This window comes from Crocuta crocuta, unplaced genomic scaffold, assembly GCF_008692635.1.
Source record: "Crocuta crocuta isolate KB4526 unplaced genomic scaffold, BGI_CrCroc_1.0 scaffold129, whole genome shotgun sequence".
In the NCBI taxonomy this organism is placed as follows: Eukaryota; Metazoa; Chordata; class Mammalia; order Carnivora; family Hyaenidae; genus Crocuta; species Crocuta crocuta.
Genome location: NW_027551571.1, coordinates 639698 through 646801, shown reverse-complemented (window position 1 = coordinate 646801; position 7104 = coordinate 639698). Strand labels below are relative to the sequence as shown.

At 56.7% G+C, this 7104-nt stretch overlaps 1 long non-coding RNA gene across 1 annotated transcript in view; it reads left to right on the top strand.

The window, feature by feature from the left end:
- LOC144220700 (uncharacterized) overlaps positions 1-6553 on the top strand; it is a 35986-nt gene extending 29433 nt beyond the window's left edge. Inside the window, exons 4-5 of the long non-coding RNA XR_013331827.1 lie at positions 6071-6117; positions 6245-6553. This is a non-coding gene — a long non-coding RNA (uncharacterized LOC144220700). The remainder of the gene's footprint in view (positions 1-6070; positions 6118-6244) is intronic.
- Positions 6554-7104: the final 551 nt, after the last annotated feature.

Sequence of the window (7104 nt, the reverse complement as noted above, 5' to 3'; positions counted from 1 at the left end):
AGACCCCGCGTGCGCCCTGCGCAGGCCCCTCAATGCGGCCCAGCTCTGACCTTCTGCAGAGAGATCCCCTTTTCCCGTTATTGATTCTTTAATGGCATCTAATGACGACGTAAGGCGGCCGCTGGCTGGCCGCCTCGGCGCCATCCATCCCTTGTTAAGGAGCAGAGGGACACGGGGACCCCACATCTCTGGAGCATCCTGCGCTGCCCCAGGACCCCTCCACCTNCCTGCAGGCCTGCGTCCCGGCCCCTCCCCCCGGACCTGGAGCGCGCGTCTCACCCCCGTCCGTCTAAATCCTACCTGTACTCTCAAGACACATCTCAAATATCATTTCAAATGTCAAATAACAGAGTGATCTTTAAAAAATATAAATCAGATTATGTCATTCTCGTGCTTAAAATCTTAAATGGTTCCGACTGCCCTTTCCGCAGAGCCGGAGGGCACCGCGCACCAGGCCCACAGCCCCTGCGCCCCCAGGCAGGCCTGGCTCGTCCAGACCCGGGGCCGGACACTTGCCACCTCTCGCCAGGCACGTCTTCCCAGTGTCTACCTGGCTGCCGTGTGTCAGCAGTCAGGTCCCAGTCCACGTGCACGGAACCTGGGGGAGCCCGGCCCCCGGTGCCCGCGCAGGGTAGCCGCTGTGGAGGGCGCACGGCGAAAGGCGGGCCTTGCAGAGGCCGTGAAGGGTGCAGGCGGTGAGAGCGGAGACCTTCCCAGGTGATGCGGCTGTGCCCAAGGGAATCGTGTGTTCTTGAAGGTGGGAAGGGGGCAGGTGGGTCAGTGAGGCAGCGTGAAGGGCTCACCCCGACTTGCTGGCTGGGAGGGCGCCACAGGGGAGGGCCGCCTGCCAGGGATGCAGACGGATGCCTCGGAGGGGAGGCGGCCCTCAGCCCTGCAGCCCTGGCGGGGCTGGTGGGCCCGGGCAGCAGCCTGCCCACGCGGGGGCCTGCCTCTCGGTTCTGACCCACGCTCTCCAAGCTGCCTCATTGGTGGCAGTTGGTCAGAGCGGGAGCAAAGCCCAGGAGGGGCCTGTTTGTCCCTGACCACGCCCGTGACTCTGTTTCCTCTGAGGCCCTTCGCTCTGGAGTGCAGTGATCTGTTCCGCCCCCTTGTCTGTCTCTAGCGCTCCGCCCCCAGCTGACCAGTGAACTTGGCAGGCCTGCCCCTGCTCACCCCGTTGGCGTGGGGGTGGCGTGGGGGAGGGGAGACAGGAGGGGCTGGGGGGCTAGCAGCAGGTGCCAGCCAGAGGAGCACACGCCGATTTCACAGTATTTTATCTTTGTAATAAATCTGATTTGTTCCTGAATAAATGTGTAATGCTTGTAACACCTCCTCAGGCCATCCGGAATGAATGAAATCACAAAAGCGTGCATGGTTTTGTCATTGAGCTGTTCAAAGATGCCGCCCTCACCCAGGGGCCACTCTGTGAGCTGCCCTGTGGACAGAAGGGGGAGGGGGGGCGGACTGTGCAGCCGGAGCCCTGAGGCCGCTGGCCCATGTGCCAGCCCTTTCTCCCCTGGCGGCAGAAGCCCGCTGACCGCGTCCTGGACCCCTCGCCCCGTGCTCATCGGTGAGGTGCGTGCAGGCGCCGGCCCGGGGCCCCGACTCGTGTTGGTGGTCTGAGCACTTCCCTTCCCCCAGGACCGCCACCCGCCAGCCCTGAGGCTGTCCGTGGCTCCAGGGGGGTGGACATGGCCTCCCTGGACTGGTGACTGTGGCCTGCCAGGGCGGTGTGGCCGGTGGTGTGTGGCCGCCTCCCGGGAGCCCCCTGCTGGCCCCCCTCCCACGCATTCTCTGTTCCCGGTGCCGCCTGAGCCGCCCGGGGACCGTGTCAGGGACGCAGGATGCGTGCTGCCTGGACGGCCTCCCCGGGGCTCCGGCTGCAGATGGGGTGGATTTAGGAGGGACGAGGCGATGCGGTGCGCCGAGCACAGCGCTCTTTCTTCCTGGGAAGGGGTTCCTGTCCGGTGAACAGCAGCAAATCAAAACCCAGTTCTGCAGAGGGATGGTTTTTGCCTTCCAAAAGGTGGAATTACAAAAGCTAGGGAACAGCGCGTGCTCCGAGGACAAACCCAAATAAAGTGGCTCTGCACGCGTGCGGGCTTATGTGCGCTCTGCACCGCGTGAGCATGCCCGCCAAGGTGATTGCGGCCGAAAGCGCCCATTTTGCTTGCCGACGATTCCACGCCTGCCCCGGAGCTCCGCCGAGGTCGGCAGCTGTCCGCCTCTGTCCAGGCCGGTGGCTCCTTGCGTCCCCACGCAGCGGCAGGGCGCCCGAACCCGTGTCTGTGACCTTGCAGCCCACAGGCTTCCACCAGGGCGGGCGTGGTGGGGGTGCGGGCCTGGTGCGGGCCTGGCATCTCGCGGAGTGCAGACCCTCCCTTGTCTTCTCGCCAGAGACTCAGCCTGCTCTTCAATAAATCACAGCCCAGACAGCCGCCCACGCGTGTGGGGCCTTATTTCCTCTCCGCCGTTGATAACAACAGACCATTGATTTCCTGTCCAAAGCTGGGTTCTCCAGTGAAATTAAAAGAGTCACGTCTCGAGGCAAATAATATTATAATCGCACTCACCCTGCGTCTCCAGTGCAACCGACCGTTTTATGCTTCTGGTCTTCCTTGAACCCGGAGGGGCCCTTCAGCTCCCCTCTGCCTCTGAGGGGTGAGCCTCAGGAGCCCTGTGCACGCCCCGCTCGCCCTCCCTCACCCCACCCGCACAACCTCTCTCTGACCGCAGGCCCTCCCTCTCTCACTGCACAGCCTGCCCTCTGATCTGCACCACCGCCCTCGCTCACCTGTAGACCCTCTCCCTGACCTCACTGCCTCCCGGTCTGACCTGCAAACCCCTCTCACCCGTGCAACCTCCCCTCACGTACAGCCTCTCCGACCCGCACACCCTCCTTACTCAGAAGAGGCGGCAGGAGCGCTGTGTGGGGGCACTGGCGGATTTTACAGGTGAAGAGGTTCGATAAAAGTACGGAGTTTGGCCAAGCCTGGACCTTTGGATGCTGGGTGGAAGAGAAGGAAATAGGCTTGGTCTTCTTGTCCCAGCCCTTTGACCCCAGGACACACGCCGTCCTCCGTCCGTCCCACCTCCCCCTGGAGTGCACCCTCTAAACCTCTGCTTGGCCTTGGGATGGCGCCCGGCCCGCCTGGTCCCCGCCAGTGGGGGGAGTGAAGGCGTTGGTCACCCAGGAGCATCACCTCAGCCTCTGGGCTCCCTGGGCTCCCACAGACACAGGCCCTGAAGGAGACCTGACGGGTCCAGTAGGGGTGCAGGGGTGGGGGAGGCCGAGGGGCAGGCGGTGTGTCTGTGGGCGGGCTGGGGTGCTGCGGCTCTGGGGCGTGGGCTTCCTCCCACCACCACCCGGACCACATGCTCTGCCTGCCTTCCCGGCACCTCTGTCGTTAGGATCCTTGTGATTAGATGGCATCTGGGAGCCTGTGTCGTGGGCTCAGCCTGGTTCTCTGCTCATGTCTCCACGGGCCCTGGTGGGAAAACGGAGGGAGGTGCGGAAGGGTGGGGCTTGGGGGAGGGCGGAAGGCACTAGAAGCAAACTATTCCCACTGCTCATTGTGGCAAAGGATGGCCCGTTGACAGTCGCTGCTGTCTAGCGATTTGTAAAAAATCCTGCAAGTCCCGTCCAAGGGCAAGGCTCGCGTCGCAGTCCCTGGTCTAACGGCGTCGGCTCCGCGCTCCAGATCCCTGGGGGCCTGCGTGACTCTGGGCCAGCCTCGCACGGGCTGAGTCACAGCCGCGCCAGATCCGCCGTCAGGGCCCGGCCCCCTCATCGGAGAGACGGGATTCCCGTAGTGCCGGCCGTCGTCTGCAGGAGGGCTTCCCGGGGAGCGTGCTGTCACGACTCGGGTCGTGTCACAGCGCGGTGTGCGAGGGGCGGACAGCGTCCCGAGGGCGCACGCGCAGGCTGCTGGTCTCAGGCGGGCGCTTGGTGTGGACAAAGGCATCATCCCTGGTATTCCCGTGGGTCTTGAAGCTGTGAGGCAGAGACTCTGTTCCTTAGAAAGTATCTTTAATGTAAAAAAAAAAAAAAGATGTTTATTGGAGACATTTTGATTGTCCTGCTTATATTTTCTGAAGGTTCCTATAAAGATTGAGAATGTGGGAATTCCTGATCTCGATGCCGGATGCAGTTGTTGCCTTGACGTGCTTGTGCTCACACTTTACATTCGCGTAGACCCTTTACCCTCTCCTTTAACTCCCGCCCAAACGAGCTCTCCCGGCTTGGTGAGCGCTTGTCCCCATGAGTCACTGCCTCCCTGGTCCCCAGTCTCCCAGAGCGTCCCACCCTCCCTCCTTCCCTCCCTCCCCTCCTCGTCTCTTCCCCCCACCTCTCTCTTTCTGTCTTTCCTCTCTCTGTCTCTCTCCCTCCCCTCTCTCTGTCTCTCCCCTCCTTCTGTCTCTCCCTCCCCTCTCTCTGTCTCTCCCCACCATCTCTCTCTCTTTCTGCCTTTCTTCCCTCTCTCCCTCCCCTCTCTTTCTTTCTCTCTCTCTCCCTTCCCCCGTCTCTCCCCCCCTCCCCATTCCTCTCTCAGGTTAGAAACACTTTACTCCCGGTTAGAGACACTTTACTCCCGCATGACCATAGATCTATCTACACTTTGAACCAGTGACTTTGTGACTGTATTTTGCAATTTGTGTCCCATCTGCCCCTTAAATGGGCACGTGGTATGAACATGTGTCTCATTCATAGTCCCCCCAGTTAACTAACTTTCCCAACAATTTTTTTTCCTTTACCTAATAAATTCTTACATGAAGGTTACAATGTGCCAGGTACCCTATGAAGGGCTTTAAATATATTAACTTATTTAACCCCCACAAAGGACACATTAGGTAGATACTCTTACCCTCACTGCACTGACGAAGAAATTACAGCAAAGACAGGTGGCCTGTGCAGGGGCTGCGCCGGGGGAGCGGGATCTGGGCCAGGTGGCCAGGCAGCTCTGGGCACTTGGCCTCTGCGCGTTGGCCCTCAGATCTGCGTGTTCTGTGCTAACCGCCCAGGCCTCTTTGGGCAATTTCTGGGTCTCTGTCCGTTCCAGCAGGCACTGTGTGTTTTAGCCCTACGGTGTCACCATTTATTTATTGAAGCTTTATTTCGACATGAAATGTCCTACGTGCATCCAAATTATTATTTTCTTAAAGGATTTCCTTGTCTTTTCTTGCTTTTCATTATTCTGCATAGAGTATTCAACTGGAGTTCTGCACGACCTTGCACCAAATTCGTACCTCAGTTTGGTGAGAACGCACATCTTCTTAACATTGATCTTCCCATATGGAACGTGCTATCTTCATTCATGGGTTCAAGTCCATTCTTACAGAAACCTGTCGGCCTGTGGCTTTAGTCATTGGGGGCTGACATAGCTTTTGTGAGGTTAATTTCTAGATACTCAATTTTATTGTTCTGAATAGGATTCCTTTTTCATGGTTGCTCTGTTAACACTAGCATGTAGGAAAACTATTGCTTTTTAGATTCATGTTAATGGAATTTTATAAATTTGTGTATTTTCTGATTCTTTCCTTTTTTTTCAGGTAGGCATGTTTGAGTCATGTCAACTTTGCCCCGCCCTTCCTGATAGATAATTGATAGATGATTGGTAGATCCCTGCCCTTTTACTTATTTTGCTATGGAGTCGGGGGTCAAGGGGATGCGGGAGCAGTGAGCGCCTTGTCTTTTCCAGTGGGGATGCGCCTTGCAGTGGGACACCACCCTGATGTGCTGCAGGGCGCTCCCTGTCAGCTTTGTGGTCGGAGTAGATATTTTCAAAGTTTATTTATTTATTTTGAGGGGGAGAGAGAGACAGAAAGGGGGAGAGAGAGAGAGAGAGAGAGAGAGAGAGTCAGTCCCAAGAAGGCTCCATGCTGTCACTACCAAGCCCCACTTGGGTTCAGACTCCCATGCTGAGAGATCATGACCTGCGCCAGAATCAAGAGCCAGATGCTTAACCAGCTGAGCCACCCAGGCGCCCCTCGAGTAGATATTTTTAATCATGTTCAGAAAAGTATTTCTCAGTCTTAGTTCATTAAAAAGTTTTTGCAAATGTCTTTCCAGCATTTATCCATGCGTGCCGTGCTCTCCTCCATTGGTTTCTGCGTGTGGTGAGTACCTATGACGTGTACGGTGTTGCAGACTCCTGCCCTGGGCTTCAGCGTGTGTACAGCTGCCCAGTCTTTAATGCGCTGCTCCAGCATGTCACATGTCACTTTTGCATCTGTATTCATCAAGGACACCTGCCCGTAGTTTCCTTTCCAACCTATCCTGGCTTGGGCCTCCGGAACGCGTGCGCTCTGCGAAATGAGTTCCTGGGGTGCATGGCGCCTTCCTGTGCTCTCTGGAAACATCTGTCTGGCCTGGAAGTGATCTGCTCCGTGACCATCTGGAAGCCTAGCCTGTGAGCTGCCTGGGCCTGGGACCCCGCGAGAGATCATTCTTGAATAACATTTTCAATGTCATCTACAGCTTTTTGTCTATTGCTTATTGATTCAATTATGGGGCCCGTTTTCCTAGAGAAGAGAAAAGCACATATTGCCTAAATATCACCATCAAGAATGAAATGTATTTATTGATCTTCCCTAGATAAATCGAGGAAACTGGCACATTTACACCTTTACCTTGCTGTCTGTCTTCTGTGTGTTTTCTCCTTCTCACTGTCAAGAATTACACACGACAGGTTTGTTTCAGTCACACAGTTATGCAGATTTGCTTGATGACGCGGTTTTAATACTGCTTGCCAGTCGTTCTGACCCGACGTCCATTTTCTAGGGACTTTCCCTCCGTTTCTTTGTTGATGACCCAGACTGCGCTCCTGGGGAAATGCAGGTGGGTGTGGCTTTGAAACCTTAGCCAGGTACTGAATTGGGGTCACAAAGTGTCCTCCTTTTAACGCTATGCCTCAGCATCGTTGTTCTCTAGCATTTGCCGCGGTGAAAGGAAAGGTGAGGCCTGACTGATACGGAAGCTTTAGCCACAAAATGAAAAACAGTTGCCTGGTTTGTCTCAGGTGCTGGAACCTTACTGTCAGTTTTAACTGGTGCATGCAGCGTCTGTCTGAGCGGCCCCATCTGTCTGTCTGGGTGGCCCCATCT